Source organism: Pogona vitticeps, chromosome 3 (assembly GCF_051106095.1).
Source record: "Pogona vitticeps strain Pit_001003342236 chromosome 3, PviZW2.1, whole genome shotgun sequence".
Classification (NCBI taxonomy): Eukaryota; Metazoa; Chordata; class Lepidosauria; order Squamata; family Agamidae; genus Pogona; species Pogona vitticeps.
This window is the reverse complement of record NC_135785.1, coordinates 116,588,307-116,605,303: the sequence shown is the minus strand read 5'-3', so window position 1 is coordinate 116,605,303 and position 16,997 is coordinate 116,588,307. Positions and strand designations below refer to the sequence as shown.

The 16,997-nt window shown below is 41.4% G+C and overlaps 1 long non-coding RNA gene across 1 annotated transcript; it reads right to left on the bottom strand.

Annotated features, from left to right (window-relative positions):
* Positions 1 to 618: 618 nt before the first annotated feature.
* On the bottom strand, positions 619 to 15,398 carry LOC144588371 (uncharacterized). The gene is made up of 2 exons (XR_013543899.1): positions 14,584 to 15,398; positions 619 to 11,016 (listed from the first exon to the last, which is right to left on the bottom strand). It is a non-coding gene; the product is annotated as an uncharacterized LOC144588371 (long non-coding RNA).
* Positions 15,399 to 16,997: the final 1,599 nt, after the last annotated feature.

Here is a 16,997-nt window from a genome sequence, read left to right as displayed (position 1 = left end):
AGAAACAGGCCAGGCAGGAGGTGGGTGAGGCTAGATGCAGACTTCCTCCAGCCTACAGTTTCAGCCGCATTGCCAGCACAAATTTAGGCCAGAGTAGTTCTAACTAATTTTCAACCCCACTAGGCTGGAGGAGGTTTGGATTCAACACAGCTTCAGCTCGTTTAACGTCAGCTCAGCTGGCCTTTAGTTAATTAGAACTGCACTTGGAGTCTTTTGGCAGCCTTTTCATCACACAGAAAGGGACAGGTTGTGTGTGTGTGCATGGTGAGATAGTTCCATACACTTCACATCTCTGAGCATAGGACATTCCAGGGTCAGCTCTGCCTGGCTTCTTTGGAGAAAGGGGCCCTCATCACTCACCGTGTTTTGTGATGTTTGTTGTATTTATCTAGTGACAAGCAGCAAAGGCCCTCCAATCAGGCATTACACTTCCTATCGCCACTTTAGATGTCAAGCAAGAGGCACCAGGTATTGATCACCAAAATGGCATCTGTCTTCTGCTAAAGACCAAGCCTTATGTAACAGTAATCACATAGCTTACCATTGAGCATAGTGTTGTTGTTTTTCCCTCCATAAACTGGGTTCCTATCTGGACTGGGGCCATAGCATGACCGGAGATTTTTATTTTTATTTTTGTTAGTCTTTTGGCCCCTGCTTTCGCTCAGGTCTGGATGGGGGAGGGGCTGCATTTGCAATTTGCATAATAAACAATCCCATGAAATTCCCTTCCCTGTGCAAACTGGTGGTGAGTTTTCCCAATTCAAGCTACAACTGGCAGCAAGGGAGGCGAAAGCGAAGCTTCCCTGCTCTTGCTTCAGTCAGCTCTCAATGCCAACAATTTCTGAAGGACAAGACTTGCTCTCTTCCTCTCTCCGTTCTAAATTTGCGACTTTTGTTCCTTCATTCATGTATACCTTAAATCAATCTTTCTTCTTAGTGGTAGTGTGAATGGCGTATCACCACTCACGTTTTGATAGCCTCCACTCAAGAGAAATCTCCAGTTATTTCCTGCATCATCCAGAATTAACCTTGAGCCTCACTAATAGAAAAGCTGTTATGTTTGATTTCGCTTCTGTGAGGAACTGCATGGCATTTGAACATTTGGAGGAAAACTCCACTCAGGTTTACACAGATATATGAAGATGCCTCCACACAGCAGGGAACACCATTTCACCAAGGTTCCAAATACGTAATGCAAATTCTGCATTTGAGCTAGAAGCCTGCCGTAGATCTCCCATATCAATACTGTACATGGAGATCAGGCACGTGAGACGGAAATCTGGAACACTGAAGAACTTCCGAATGGAATTGGGGTTCTTCAGCTCCATTCCATTTTGAAAGGTTGCTTGTATCCCATTCAGGACATCTGTGGCCTAAGTCCAACATTAATTGCACTGAGACCAGACTTTTAGAAATAGATGGGATTTAACAAGTCCTATTCATTTCAACCTAGCGGTTCGAAAGCAAGCAAATGCAAGTAGATCAATAGGGACCACCTCGGTGGGAAGGTAACAGTGTTCCGTGTCTAAGTCGCACTGGCCATGTGACCACGGAAGATTGTCTTCAGACAAAACACTGGCTCTATGGCTTGGAAACGGGGATGAGCACTGCCCCCTAGAATCGAACATGACTGGACAAAAATTGTCAAGGGGAACCTTTACCTTTACCTATTCATTTCAAAGGGATGTGGTGGCGCTAAGGGTTAAACCACAGAAGCCTCTGTGCGGCAAGGTCAGAAGACCAGCCATTGTAAGATTGAATCCATGTGACGGAGTGAGCTCCCATCACTTGTCCCAGCTCCCGCCAACCTAGCAGTTCGAAAGCATGTAAAAATGCAAGTAGATAAATAGGTACCACCACGGTGGGAAGGCACCGGCATTCCGTGTCTAGTCGCACTGGCCAGGTGACCATGGAAACTGTCTTCAGACAAATGCTGACTCTATGGCTTGGAGACGGGGACGAGCACCGTGCCCTAGAATCCGACATGACTGGACTAAATGTCAAGGGGAACCTTTACCTGTTCATTTCAAAAGGTCTGTTTTGGGCAGAAATAACACTGGATTTAGGCTCATGACTGTAACATCAACTCAGCTCTTTCCCTCCTCCTTTCCCTTCCCTATTGCTTTGGGTAACACCTAGCCTGGGGAGAAAGAAGGGATACTGATAACTGTGTGCATTTTTGGCTGATCCTAGCAAATGATGGTGGATGTTGGGATTTTTCTTATGAGCATAGCTTGGGGAGAAGTGGATTAGGTCTTACAAGTTTCCAGTGCTATCTGCATAGCTATTTGGGAAGGTATGAGTGAAAAAGTAGATCACTAGACACACACAATAGTCATAAACCAACCAGGGGCAGGGGGAAGTAATGAGAATGCTTGCAAGATAAACTGACTTTGTAAAAAATAAATCCATTATTTGCCAATGGAAAAGGCCGGGACAAGAACGTTTTTAAGCTGTGCTGGTCCACCAAAAACTCATGAAGAGTTGGCATTAAGAGCTAGCATTATTAATAATTGTGTTCTGTCCAGTCAATTCTGACATGGTGATTCTTTCCAAAGTTTTCCAGGTAGAGAATAGACAGAAGTGGCTTCCCATCCCTGTTTTCCCAGTGCATTCTGGGACTGTGGAGCTTGTCCAAGGCCACACAGGCTGGCTTTTCTGGGATGCACTGTAGGGAAGTGAACTCTCAACCTCTGGGTCCACAGCCAGAAACCTAAGTCACTGAGCTGTCCAGCCAGCTGATTATCAGGACCAACCAAAAAGTTACAAAATAGCCAATGAGCCTCATGGGTCTCTTCTTCAGACTTATATTATGTGAAAGGAACATTGCAAAAAAGTGGGAAGTGTTTGGAGATGTAGTAGAAAAGTCTCAGGGTGGACCATTAGCACATTAGGCATCCTTCAGTCTCGAGAGACTATGGTAATGTGCTCTGAATAGAGGTCTTTGAACAGCATCTAGTGTGGCTGAGAAAGCCAATTAGAAAGTGACAGTCCCTTCCACACTGAAGACAAATCCAATCTGTACCCCTTCCAGCTCCCTGATTTTGCTGCTTTCATGACTGCCTCTTTGCCTCGGCCTGCTGGACAAGGGTCTCTTCAAATTGGAAGAGGCCGTGATGGACCGTCTGGCTCCAGGCTGAACGCTCAGATGTCAGAGTTTCCCATCTGTTGAGGTCCATTCCTAAGGCCTTCAGATCCCGCTTGCAGTCATCCTTGTATCACAGCTGTGGTCCCCCTCTGAGGCGATTTCCCTGCACTAATTCTCCATATAGGAGATCTTTTGGAATCTGACCATCAGCCATTCTCACATCATGCCCAAGTTAACGTAGACGTCACTGTGTCAGCAATGTATACATGCTGAAAATTCCAGGTAGATCTAGGATTACTCTATTTGGAACTTTGTCCTGCCAGGTGATACAAAAAATGTGCCAGAGACAAGGCATATGGAACATGTTCGGCTTCCTCTCCTGCCATGCACAAAGGGTCCAGGACTCACTGCAGTACAAGTGTGCTCAGGACACAGGCTCTGTAGACCTGGATCTTGGTGTATGCCGTCAGCTTCTTATTGAGCCATACTCTCTTTGCGAGTCTTGAGAACATGGTAGCTGCTTTGCCAACGCGTCTATCCAGCTCGACGTCTAGGGAAAGAGTGTCAGAGATCGTTGAGCCATGGTACACAAAGTCATGAACAACCTCCAATTCTTGTGTGGAGATGGTAATAGAGGGAGGTGAGTCCACACTTTGGCTCATAACTTGCGTTTTCTTCAGGCTGATTGTTAATCCAAAGTCTTGGCAGGCCTTGTTAAAACTATTCATGAGTTGTTGGAGGTCTTCAGCAGAGTGGGCAACAATGGCTGCATTATCGGCGAACAGGAAGTCCCGCATGCATTTCAGTTGGACTTTGGTCTTTGCTCTCAATCTAGAGCGATTAAAGAGCTTTCCATTTGATCTAGTCAGATCATGGACCATGGGTGGTATAATTTCAGAAGTGCTGATAATGTAAATTCAAAAGTGAAAGAGAAATATTTCTGTCATGACACAAGATATTGTATGTATGTGATAGGGGTATGAGATCTCTTTGGGAGGAAATCCATGTTCCAGGTGTGAGCTGGGCCAAGAAATTGTGTTTGCACAGATTGCCTTAATTCATTAATTAAGACTCAATTTCTCCTTTCTCATAAATTCAGTGAGAGATTATCAGCAGTTTCTCATGTCACTATGCTGCAAGCAAGCTATGGCACCAAATTAGCCAAATTAGCCCAGTTAATATTTGCATATGGTTAGGGTACACTCATATATGTCATGTGTTGTCAAGTCAAAACCAATGTATAGTGACCCTAACAGGGATTTTGAGGTAAATAAGATATTTAAGGAGTGGTTTTTACCAGTTCCATCAATGTCAACTAAGTTTCCATGGCTAAGTGTGGATTCAAACCCAAATCTTATGAATCCATCACCCTGCACCACATAGGGTATTGCAACAGGTTGCATAACTATGTTGAAGTTAGCACTAAGATTGAATATATTTCTGTTTACATTGCTTTAACTCCAAAGCCATATTTGACTTCTTGCTGTTATGTGATGTCAAGTAGCCTCCAACTTATTGTGGTCCTATGAGTGACCGATCTCCATCATGTCCTGTTGGGTTCCTTTAGGGCAGTGGTCCCCAACCTTGGGCCTCCAGATGTTCTTGGACTTCAACTCCTAGAAATCCTGGCCAGCAGAGGTGGTGGTGAAGGCTTCTGGGAGTTGTAATCCAAGAACATCTGGAGGCCCAAGGTTGGGGACCACTGCTTTAGGGAATCAATCTTGTATTTGGACCTCCTCCTTTTCGGCTACCTTTCCTGCCATTATGCTCTTCCCCAGAGAATCCTGTCTTCTCATGATGTGCCCAAAGTAAGGCAGCCTCAGTTTGCTTCCTAAGATAGTTCAGGTTTGATTTGCTGTAGGACCCACTTCTTTGTCTTTCTAGCAGTCCAGGGCATCCATTAAACTCTCTTCCAGAACCACATTTCAAATGAATCAGGTTTTTTCCCTGTCAGCTTTCCTCACTGTCCATTTTCAACACCTGACTTTTAAAAAAGGTGATGGATATATTTGACTGTTTTTAAAAAGTGATGTTAATTATCTTGTGGAAGAGTGTGGCTGTTCTATGAGACTTGGGTTCTTTTCTTATATTGCCTATACGTTTTACTATAATACCGTTCAGCTGAAATCAGTGACAACAAAGGCACTATAAACAAATAAATAAGATCCAGAGGAGAGAGGAAGGTCACACAATCTCTTTTTATTTATTGTATTAATAAATTTATATCGTTAGTCTACTACATAGAGAGGCCGAGGGTGGAATGAGATGTTCAGTATCAGGATTTGAGAACTTGAGTGGCCATTAATTGCTTTGCAGCAGGTAAGTTGCAGGCAGAAGGGAGGAGTGCTTAACCCTTTCCCTTACCTACCCTCTCCCTCATTGCTTTCCTTCTGTTAGACAGCCAATGCACTTCCAGAGAGAATCCTGCTCCCAAAAAGCCTGGAGGACACATGTCGTCATCATTGATGTTGCATATGAGAGGCACGGGCCCTAATCAGGTATTCCAAAAGTAGGAGTTAATTTAAACACATGAGGATGGGCCAAGTCCTAGCCCTGAGCCCTCCGTCGTCACTTTCCATGTGTGGAGAGGAACTTTCTGAAGCAGATGCCTTCGGGGAGTACATCTGTCAGGCTGAGGACCCAAAAGAGCATAATTCCAGATTGTATGGACAGGCCCCACACACAGCCAAAGGCTCGGTCTGAAGACTGTCACTCCACACCAATTGGGCTAGAACTCTGCCATTTTTCTTATGTTCAGATTAACCCTTTTCTGAACACCTGAATAGGGCTAAAGGGGTTGTTGTGATGAGGCATGAACATGCGGGATTGGATGTTTTTTGCGAATACCATTAAACATTTCTTTCTTTCACCTGATTCATTTCTCTCCCTTCTGTTGTACAGCTAAGAAACATAGTTACATTAATTTTGCTTTAGCCATGGGCAAGGCAATCTTAGCTGCTGCTGAGGTTTCGCTAAGGAGGAGGAGGGGAACAGAATGAAGCCAAAGGGCCCCTCCCCCAGCAGAGGAAAGTCCTTCTGGTGGGCAGTCCATCCGTCTCAGGAGCACCTAGTATAGCCGCAAAAAAACCCACTGAGGTACGTATGAGTACCACCAAGAGTGTATCTGAGAATGGTAAGCCCGGAAACTGATGGCTGCTGGGGCAGGTTGGGGTGGTCTTGGATCCAGAACCCCTGAGAGACACCTCACCTCAACCAGATTTGAGTTGGTCTAAGAATTTCTCCTCCCATTCTGTGCAATGGGAGATCGTTTCTCTTAGTACAAAACCAAAAACCTCACTCAGCTGGGACATTTGTAAAGAAGAAAATGCACCCCTTTCCGCTCTAGCTGCACAAGTCTTTGGAAGAGATGGATTACTTCTCCCTTAGCACCAGCCTGTGACTTTCTTCTGCTTATTGATGGTTTCCACATGGGAAGTGTGATAGGTTATTATTGAACTGCTGGACAGCTCAGTGGCTAAGGTATGGTTGGGAGTTCAATTCCCCACTGAACCTCCTTGACAGGGGCTCAACTTGATGATCCATAGGGTCTCTTCTAGCTCTGCATCTTTAACATTATGTAGATACGATTATATATGATTGTTGTGCATGAACTCTTGTGGGGGACATTTCTGCAAAGAATAATGCAAATACTTGGAGAAACGAGGCTTCCCAATGGAAAACCAAGTGTTCCCTGCTCTCCAGTTCAAAGGCATGCCAAGGGAGTGATGCTTGTTGGAAGCATTAGTTTGGAAGGAAAATGAAAAATAGCTGAGACGGTGCCATCTCAAAAGTTTTGAATAATTACACTAACTAGGAAAACAGACAAAGTTTTGTAAAACTGGTGTAATGATAAAGGAGAAGGCTCTGCACACACATATTTTCCTCCTGGAGCCTGCTGTGCAGTAATGTTCAGAAAGTCTGTACATTTTGGGATGAGCTATTGTGCCGCAGATGGAGGCGGCAAACTGAGAAACACAGTGCCAATCCATTTCATACATGCATCCATCCAAAACTTAATCCTACCTCCAACAACAATAGTGGGAAGGAGTCACATGTGAGCAAGTGCCTGCTGCACTAGGCTTACTGAAAGGAATTGTGGAGGGAACAGACATTAAAATGGCAAATGAGATTCCGTGTAAGCAAGTGTTCAGTGATGCAAGCCAGGACAAAAAAAAATATCCCCAAACTTCATATATATGCTGATGGGACCTGAACTGGCAGTGACTGACTGGGAAAGAGATCTCAGGGTTGTGATGGATAATGTGATGAACGTGTCAAGTCAGTGTTCAGCAGCTGTGACAATGACGAACTCCACATTGGGCATAATTAGGAAAGGAAGCAAATTGTCAATATGTTACCACTCTCACGCAAGTGTATGGTGCCATCACAATCGTGATGCTGTGTGCAGTGCTGGAAAAGAGCAACCACAACAAAGTGTCATCACAGGGCTAGCACAACTTCTATGTGAGAAAAGGCTGCAACATTTCGGATTGTTTAGCTTAGGACAAAAGCAGAAGGAAGGGGAGACATAGCAGAAGTGTATAAAAGATTGCATGGTGCAGAAAAAGTTGCTATGGAGAAGTTCTTTCCCTTCTCTCAAAATACTGGAATCCAGGATCATCCACTGAAGCTGGAAAGCAAAAGGAAGTATAAACCTAGATTACGGGTGCTGAGAGACCAACAGGGGAAACAGGTTAAAAGATAAAGTGGAAACAATATCCTAAAGAACTATACAGAAGAGATGCAAGGATGACAGATTCCTCTGAAGAGGAATTATACAATGAAGAACCTGCAATTTCAGAAAGTGAAGCAAAAGCTGCTCTCAAAGCACTTGGAAGAAATCAATCACAAGGAGTAGATGGGAAACCAATAGAACTATTCCAAGGCACAGAGACTTCGTCTTTCAAAATATGCCACCAATATGGGGGAAAAAACAATAGATCAGAAGCATTCAATATACTTTTGAGTTCCCAAGAAAGGAAATGCCTAGAAGTGCAGTAACTATAGAACTATTTCATCAGTTTCCAATATAAACAAAGTAATGTCCATGTGTTGCAACAAGACCTTTACCCTATATGGAACAAGAAATGCTTGCCGTTCAAAGATGGATTCTGAAAAGGAAGAGGCACTAGGGATCATACCACACATACATGTTGGTTACAAGACAGTATGACAGAATTTCAGAAGAAGACCAGTCTCTTCTTTATAGATTAGAGCACACCCTTTGAATATTTGCATTGTGATAAGTTATAGATTGCTCTAAAAGAAATGAATGTGCCTCAACAGTTGATTGTCCTGATGTCCTACACTATGGACAAGAAGATACAGTTAGGACAAAATATGGAGAATGGCTTCACATAGATAAAGGTGTCAGACGAATTGTATTTTATCTCTTGTGTTTTCAGTCCATATGCAGAATACAGTGGTGCCCCGCATAGCGACGTTAATCCATTCCAGATTAATCGTCGCTATGCAGAAAAATTGCTAAACAGAATGGAAAAAGCCATAGGAACACATTAAACTTTGTTTAATGCATTCCTATGGCTCCCAAACTCACCGTTCAGCAAAGTTCCTCCATAGGACTACCATTTTCGCGCCCTCGGTAAGCAAGGGCACGAAAACACTTGTGGTGGCCATTTTGGGCACCCGGCGGCCATTTTGGAACCGCTGATCAGCTGTTTACAAAAACATCGCAATGCGAAGATCAGTAAGTGAAACGCTTACCGATCATCGCAATGCAATGTTTTGCCTATTCAGAACATCGCAATGCGATTGCATTAGTGATCTAAAAAATAGATCGCTATGCGGATTCATTGTTAAATGGTGCACTCGTTAAGCGAGGCACCACTGTATATCATACAGAGAGCTGGATTAGATACAGATGAAGGCAAAGTGAAAATTAGTGTAAGAAACATTAAGATACCGAGATGACATTGTCATGCTGGCAAAAAGCAGAAGACACTAAAAACAACTCCTGAAGGTGAAAGAAGAAAGTGCAAAGCTGCTCAGCATTAAGAAAACAAAACCATGACTTATAGATAAGCTTCATGACTTCAGTGATGACAATGAAGAAATCGAAATTGTTGAAGATTTTGGTTCAATCCTCAATTCAAAGGGAGACTGTAGCTAAGAAATGAGAAGAGTGGGAGACCTGGAAAGGCAGCTATGAAGGAAAGAGAGAAGATCATCAAGCATACGGATGTGTCATGCATCCATAAACAGTGTTTTTTTGCTTCTTTTCTTACCAAATGGCCCCCCTCTTGAATTATTTTATTTTAAAAAAATAAGAGAAAGCTGATCAGATACATTTAGCAACCTCTACTTTCCCTGCTCAGCCAAGGATTGGTTGTGGGGAAGGTAAATCCATGCCAGCTGAAATGCCATAAAGCTGCCATTTGCACTGAGGGGCAGGGCAGACCCTAACAGCAACTACACCCAAGAGGTGAGTTTTCCTCAGTCATTTAAAAAAAAAATCTGAAGCAAGAATGCAAGTGTTCTGTGTTTAAACACTGATAAAATGGTGTTGTTAATGAGCACCCTCTGTGTCACTTGATATTTAGTGCTTAGGCCCAGGAGAAGAGGTGACAAAATCCCAGGAAAATCAATCTTAATCCAAGACAGCCATAAAAACAGAACTCCCCTTGGAGAGGAGAGCTTGGTGCAAGCTGCCCAGCCTGATCTCTGACCCCATCAAGCAAGTGGGTGGCGGGGGTCGTTAGACCAGCTGCTCCCCCCTACCTCTGTTTTATGTTGCTGAGAACTTCAGCAGGGAGGGAGAGAAAGCACAAGTTTCCAGTGGATCCAGTAAGAAACAAGCAACACACCGTTAGATGACCTCAACCAAAGAAGCAGAAAACATCATTCTCCACGCAACTGTATCAGGTGTCCCTAACTCTGGATCTAGGCTACAGAGCCAACTCTGCAACTCATCTCTATCTCTGAGATGTGCCAAGAAAGGCTTGCTAGAATCCAGTTCCCTCCCTGACTATTTTAAGCTTTCTTTTTTCATCCACAAAGGGATGGCTCAGAATGCTCGCCATCACGTCTAACTTGATCCAACCATATAACCTCACCATCAGGACCATTAGCTTTATTTTAGCCTCACTATTCCTGGTGACACACAATCCATATCATTGCAGATAACTCCATTTAAAAAAAAATCAAAAAAATCATATTCTTCTTCTCAAGGTTGTATTATGTATTTTTGGCATTTGAAAACTGCTGCTAGGATTGTGTGCTGATTGTCTGCCAATAATTTCACGGCTCATGTCCAGTCATTGTTCATTTTTCTGTGGTCCGTACCCCAAATACGAGACCCCACCATCCTTCGAACCTCTCCTATTGATGCTGTAGCTCAACCAAAACACTTTCTCAGCAAGGCTGCATCTGGAAGACAAAAGTGTCATCAACCAAAGTGGTTTCTTTCTTTCTTTCTTTCTTTCTTTCTTTCTTTCTTTCTTTCTTTCTTTCTTTCTTTCTTTCTTTCTTTCTTTCTTTCTTTCTTTCTTTCTTTCTTTCTTTCTTTCTTTCTAAAGCAACCCAGTTTGTAACACAAGCCAAAATTGCAGCACTTTTCTCCTTGTTTTCATTCAGTGTGCACACTGTCACCATGGGAGTGTCAGGGGCTGGATATGATGTTACATGATAAGAACATCATGCCCCCCCTGCAACCCTTCCTTTCTCCCCCTTTTAAAGAAAAGGTATGCATATGTATCTTTAGATGTGCAATTTTAATTACACTTAGAGAAAAAGGAATTATTGCACACTGCATGCGTGAATGGGGGTGCAAAGAAGGAAAAAATCAAAGACATGACAATGGTCAAAGGAGGGGTGAGGTGGTTGGTGAATGGTGGAGGTGGGGAAGGACAGGCAGACAACTGGCACAGGGGAGGGGTAGCTCTGTATCACTTGAGACTCAGGCAACGTATCTGTAAAAACCAGAGCAGAAAAGAGTTAGATTGGATTCTGGCTGAAATAACAGTAGGTCTTGGTGTTGAGTAACCGCAGAATTGATCATGTTTTCCTGGAGTGTGTAGTCTTAAACATCATAGATGCATACAAAGTATCTACACAGGATAGTATCCTGTTGCCTAAACGCAAAGCAGAAGGGAAGTCACACACATGTTCCCTCCAACCGATCATGCTCGCTGTTGCATGCACTTTCTTGTACTAAATGCATGACTGCTCATGCTACTAGTTGCCCAATGGAGAGCCTGCAAAAGCAGAAGGGACTCCTAGGTGGTTCCCTTCCACTCCACATTTAGTTAACACGTTACCAACCTCTGAAGTTTAAATGCATAGAAGAAGCATTTTCTATGATACCAGGGGGGCAGGGGGAAATCTTCCTTCGAGTAGCTTTATTACATTAGTCTGCGGAAATTTTGAATGCAAAATGCAAATTCTTTATTTCAAGCAGGCAATATCTAAAATGCATACATTTTTTTTGAGCCAAGAAGCGTCATGCAGCTGCATTTAAACAATACTTTTTTTCCTTGGGGAAAATATGGTTCTTTGTCATCTCCTATGATGCCTACCAAAGTGTTCATATTTACTAGTGAACTGCTAATTATTATGGATATGACCTGACTCAGCCTTGAAGCCTGTGCACAGTTTCGTAAAAGTAATTCAGTGGCACTACCTTTTGTGGGGGTGTACATAAAATTGTACTACAAGCAAACTGTATTAACCAGGTGTGTGATTTTTTTTCAGTAAGAAGTATAAGTAGATGAAGCAAAGCAGGAGAGCAAGTATCTTCAGATAGTGCAATCCAAACAGGTGCGAGAGGGATCGACTGGCACACAGAGGGGCGCAAGGGCTATCTTATTAACTCCAAAGGGGAGAGAAGGGGATGAAAGAGGGCATGGGGAAAGACCAGAATAGAGGAGGTTTCTGAACAGTGCAAGGCCAGCAGTTCAAAATTCTTGAAGAATTTATTTGTCTGTTGCCAGGGAAAAACATTTAACAACAACAACAAAAAGGGCCAAACAAACAGGTTTTTTCAGCTCTTCAAAGAGCAGGTATTTGCTATAACAAACCAAATTTGTGTCACTAAAAAAAAAAGTACTGTGGCACCTTTAAGATGTGCATATTTATTGCTGCAGTGAGGGCTTTCACGGGTTGCAACCCATTTCCTGAGACACATGGAGTACAGTATCTGGCACAAATGTTTTACTGTGTGATCTGTGTATTCCACCTCATTTGTCTAAAGAAGTGGGCAAAGAAGGTCCATGAAAGCTTACATTAAAATACAGTAGGACTTTCTTATCCACTGATTCACTTATCCATGGTCTGAAAATATTAAAAATATTAAAAGAAAAATATCCAGAAAAAACTATTTTGACATGTATTACTAGAACTGGCCACTAGAGGAAGCCAGAGACCAACATATGAATACTAGTTAGTGAAGAATACATAGTATCATCCCTTGCATCCTCTAGTGCTTAGTTCTGGTAATGCACATGAAAATATTGTTTTCTGGTCTCTTTCTCTCTCTTTCTCTACCTACAGTACCTACCTACCTACCTACCTACCTACCTACTTACCTACCTACGGGTTTCAGTATCTGTGGGGGTTGGAACCAATCCTCAGCAAATATGGGGGACCTACTCTAAAACAATTAGTCTTTAAGGTGCCACAATGTTTTTGTCGTTTTAATTTTTTTATTTTTTATTTTTTGCCTGATATGCTTATACAGTCTTACATGGCTATTGCTTCTAAAATGTCAATAGCAAGGTCAAATATTTATATACATTGTACATGATTGTAGGAAAAGGAACAGAGTAAAACTGCTTTTTTTAACAACCAGCATAAAAAATAAAATGAGACACAGCTAACCAAAAACAACTTAATAACACAATAATAAAAGAATAATACAAAACAGTGCTTCCTCCGCTCAGGACCATCTAGAGATATAACCAATTTTTGTTTCATTATGGTGTTTTATTCCAAAACCTCATTGATTCTTGTGCAGGAATATAGCCCTTCCTTCTTTTTAACATAAATTCAAGAAATTCTCCCTTTATAGCAACAAAGATTTTCTTATGTAACAATCCATTTTTAATGTTCTTATTGCATATTAATTTATCATTAATAGATATATTCCAAACTTCTTTATACCATTCATCTATTTGAAAATCATGAATAATTTTTCAGTTTCTTCCTATCATTAATCTTGCTGTTGTTAATAAATTTGAAATTAATTATTTCATTGCCCAGCTCCATTGCCTCTTATCAAATATTGAGAAGAGTTATTTTAGGGCAAACCTTTATATTTAACTTAATTATTTCATTTATTTCCTTGAAGACCAACTTCTAGAATTTGAATATATTCTCTCACACATTCCCACCAGATATGGAAATAAGTACCTACTTCCTCACATTCTTTCCAACATAAATTAAATACCATCCTCAAACTAATTTATAAAGATTTTTCTTTATCCTTATAGACATACACTTTAATATTCTTTTATCTCATATATTCTTCCATACCTTGGTACTTATCTCTTATCCCAAATTATATTCCCATGTTGCTTTAAGAAAACCTTATTGGTCCTCTGCTTCTATTAATACCTAATAAATTCTAATTGTTATTCCTTTTACGTTTTTATTTTCATCTACCTTTATTATTACCATTTCTTCAAATGTTGTAAGATCCCTGCATTTTCCATTTCTTTTTCCCCAGTCATTAGTCCATTGCTCTAACTGAATAAGATTAAACAAGATATTCTTTCCAATCATAATACTGCTATTATCTTTTTCAACTAGTATTTTAACCTAATAACTTATTTATTCCTGGAGGCAGGCGCTGCATCATGGCCTCTCCCAATTTGAAGAGACCCTTGTCCAGCAGGCCGAGGCAAAGAGGCATTCACGAAAGCAACAACATCAGGGAGCTGGGCAGGGGACAGATTGCATTTGTCTTCAGTGTGGAAGGGATTGTCACTCTCGAATTGGCCTTCTCAGCCACACTAGATGCTGTTCCAAGTCCTCCATACAGAGGACGGTACCATAGTCTTTCAAGACTGAAGGATGCCTAACTAACTATTTCTTCCTTAATACATTTTTCAAATTCCTTTTCCAGTTTCCTGGAAATTTTTACAACTAGATGTAATGGAGAAACTAATGGAATAAATATTTTTCTATTTTTAACATATATTTTTTAAAGGTTTTCAATTCTTTTAGTAATATTCTTACTATTTTGTTTAAAAATTATTCTCATGCTTCTGTTTTGTCTCCTGTGTTATTTAGCTTCTACATAAAACCACCAAGAGACATTAGAAACATTAAATAGAGAAATTAGATAGAATAAAGGAATACTATGGTATGGAAGAACTAAAACCCACAAGTACTTTGAAAGAAATATACAGTGGTGCCCCCTTGATGACGATAATCCATTCCAGCAAAATCGCTGTAGAACGAAATCGTTGTCAAGCGAAAATAAAAAGCCAATTAGAATGCATTAGAAACCGGTTAATGAGTTCTAATGGGCGAAATACCTGATTGTCCAGCGAAGATCCTCCATAGGGTGGCCATTTTCCGGTGCCTGTAAAGCAAAAAAGCAGTCCTGAAAACAGTGGAGAGTCATTTTGCACAGCGGGTGGCCATTTTGAAACCCGACAACCAGCTGTTTTTAGATCATCGTAAAGCAAAAAATCGGTTCCCGAAGCAGGGAACCGATCATCGTCAAGAGATTTTTTTCCTATTAAAACATCATTTTGCAATAGCAAAAGGGATTGCAAAAACATTGTCATGCAGCAGGTTCATCGTGGAGCGGGGTAATCGTTAAGCGGGGCACCACTGTAATAAGGAATTCTTTTTTAAAGGTCTGGGGGAAAATAATCTTAAAATATATGTGAAAACACCTAGATGGATCTCACCCATGGAAGCATTTACACACCCAAATTTGTTAAATTTTGAAAAAAAATAACTGTAAAATGAGCTCTTGAACTCGGAGGGACTTCTAAAGACAACTAGAGAACCAAGGATTGATCTCGTCATGGTGGCCCCAAATGCAATTACAATCAATCTATAATCAAGATAAGAAGGCACAAGGATTCTATAAAGAATATATAATATTTGACAAAATATTACCACAGAAGAACAAGAAATTCAAAACTGTATAAATTTCTACTGCACTGGGACACACAAGATGAAGAAGTTAAAGAGACAATGCTAAAATGGTCTAAAAATTTTGGATATAGTACAGATTTAGGAAAATGGCAACAACTGTGGACAAAAAACCATAAATTGACATTAGCAACCCCCTATAAAGAAAATTTATATAACATGTTCCATAGATGGCATCTGCCACCAGGCAGGCTTGCAAAAATGTTTCCAAGTATGTCAAATAAGTGTTGGAAATGCAAGAATCATGAAGGAACTTATTACCATGCATGGTGGACATGTGATAAAGCAAGAAATTATTGGATTAAACTTCATATGTGGATTAAACAAATGTCAAAACAGGAAATAGAATTTAAACCAGAAATATTTTTATTAGGATTATTGCCAAACAATATAAATACACAAATCTATTACTTGGTAATACATGTTCTGACAGCAGCCAGGTTAGTATGGGCACAGGTATGGAACGAGGAAAATCCACCAAAGGATGATATGATTACAGTGGTGCCTCGCATAGCGAGGTTAATCCGTTCCGGATTAACCTTCGCTATAGCGAAACATCGCTGTGCGGGAATAAAAAAGCCATAGAAACGCATTGAACTTGAAAACTCACCGCTGTGCAAGGCTCGTCCATAGCGCCGCCATTTTCGCGCCCTTGGTAAGCAAGGGCAGGGCGCGAAAATGCGGCGCAGACCTTCCGGCGGCCATTTTGGAACCGCCGATCAGCTGTTCTCCCCGGCTTCGTTATGCGATATTCGCTAAGCGAATCGCTTAGCGAATATCGCAAAGCGAAAAATCGCCATAGGGGCCATCGCTGAGTGAATGCTCCAGCGATGGCCCAGAGCGCCTCGTTAAGCGATTTCATCGCTCAGCGAGGCGCTCGTTAAGCGAGGCACCACTGTACTAAGAAAATACTAGAAAGTGCAAAAATGGATAGATTAACCAAAAGATTAAAAGGACAAGAAAAGTCAACTTTTTACTTAAGCTGGAATTTATATTGGTGGAAAGCAAAAGTCCCGCAATAAAGAAACTAAAAATGAATTATAAGGGGGGGGAGTATGGGATAGGATCTCACCAGAAAAATCATACCAATAAATAAGAATGCTTGTAGCTTGTAGCTTACAATTTATGTTTATCCTTTAAAGATATATGGTGTTATATTTATATGCTTTTGAACTATATGTTGGAAAATAAAATTTATTTATTTAAAAAAAAACCACTGAGAGAGATTATCTGGACTTTGGAGGATCGATGTCACCAGTATGCGGATGATACCCAACTCTATCTCTCCCTTCCATCTAAATTCAAGAAAACTGTTTCAGCTCTAGATCAGTATCTGCTATCAGTAATGGACTGGATGAAGGGGAATAGACTGAAACTTAATCCAGACAAGACAGAGGTGCTTCTGGTCTGTTGAAAGGCGAATCAGGCAGCCTGTGCTAGATGGGATTGCACTTCCACTGAAAGCAAAGGTGCATAGGACTCCTGGATTCATCTCTGAGCCTGGATGCCCAGGTATCGGCAGTAGCCAGGAATTCTTTTGCGCAATTAAAACTAGTGTGCCATTTTGCACCCATTCCTTGAGAGGTCTGATTTGGCCACAGTGACAGATACCCTAGTTACTTCTTTGCTGAATTACTGCAATGCCTTCTGTGTGCGGCTGCCTGTAGAAAGTGTGAGAAAACCTCAGTGGCCACAAAGCACATTTGCAGCCGGATTGCTAACTGGAGTTGGCCACAGAGATCACACAATCCCCTTGTTACAGCAGCTCCACTGGCTGCCGATT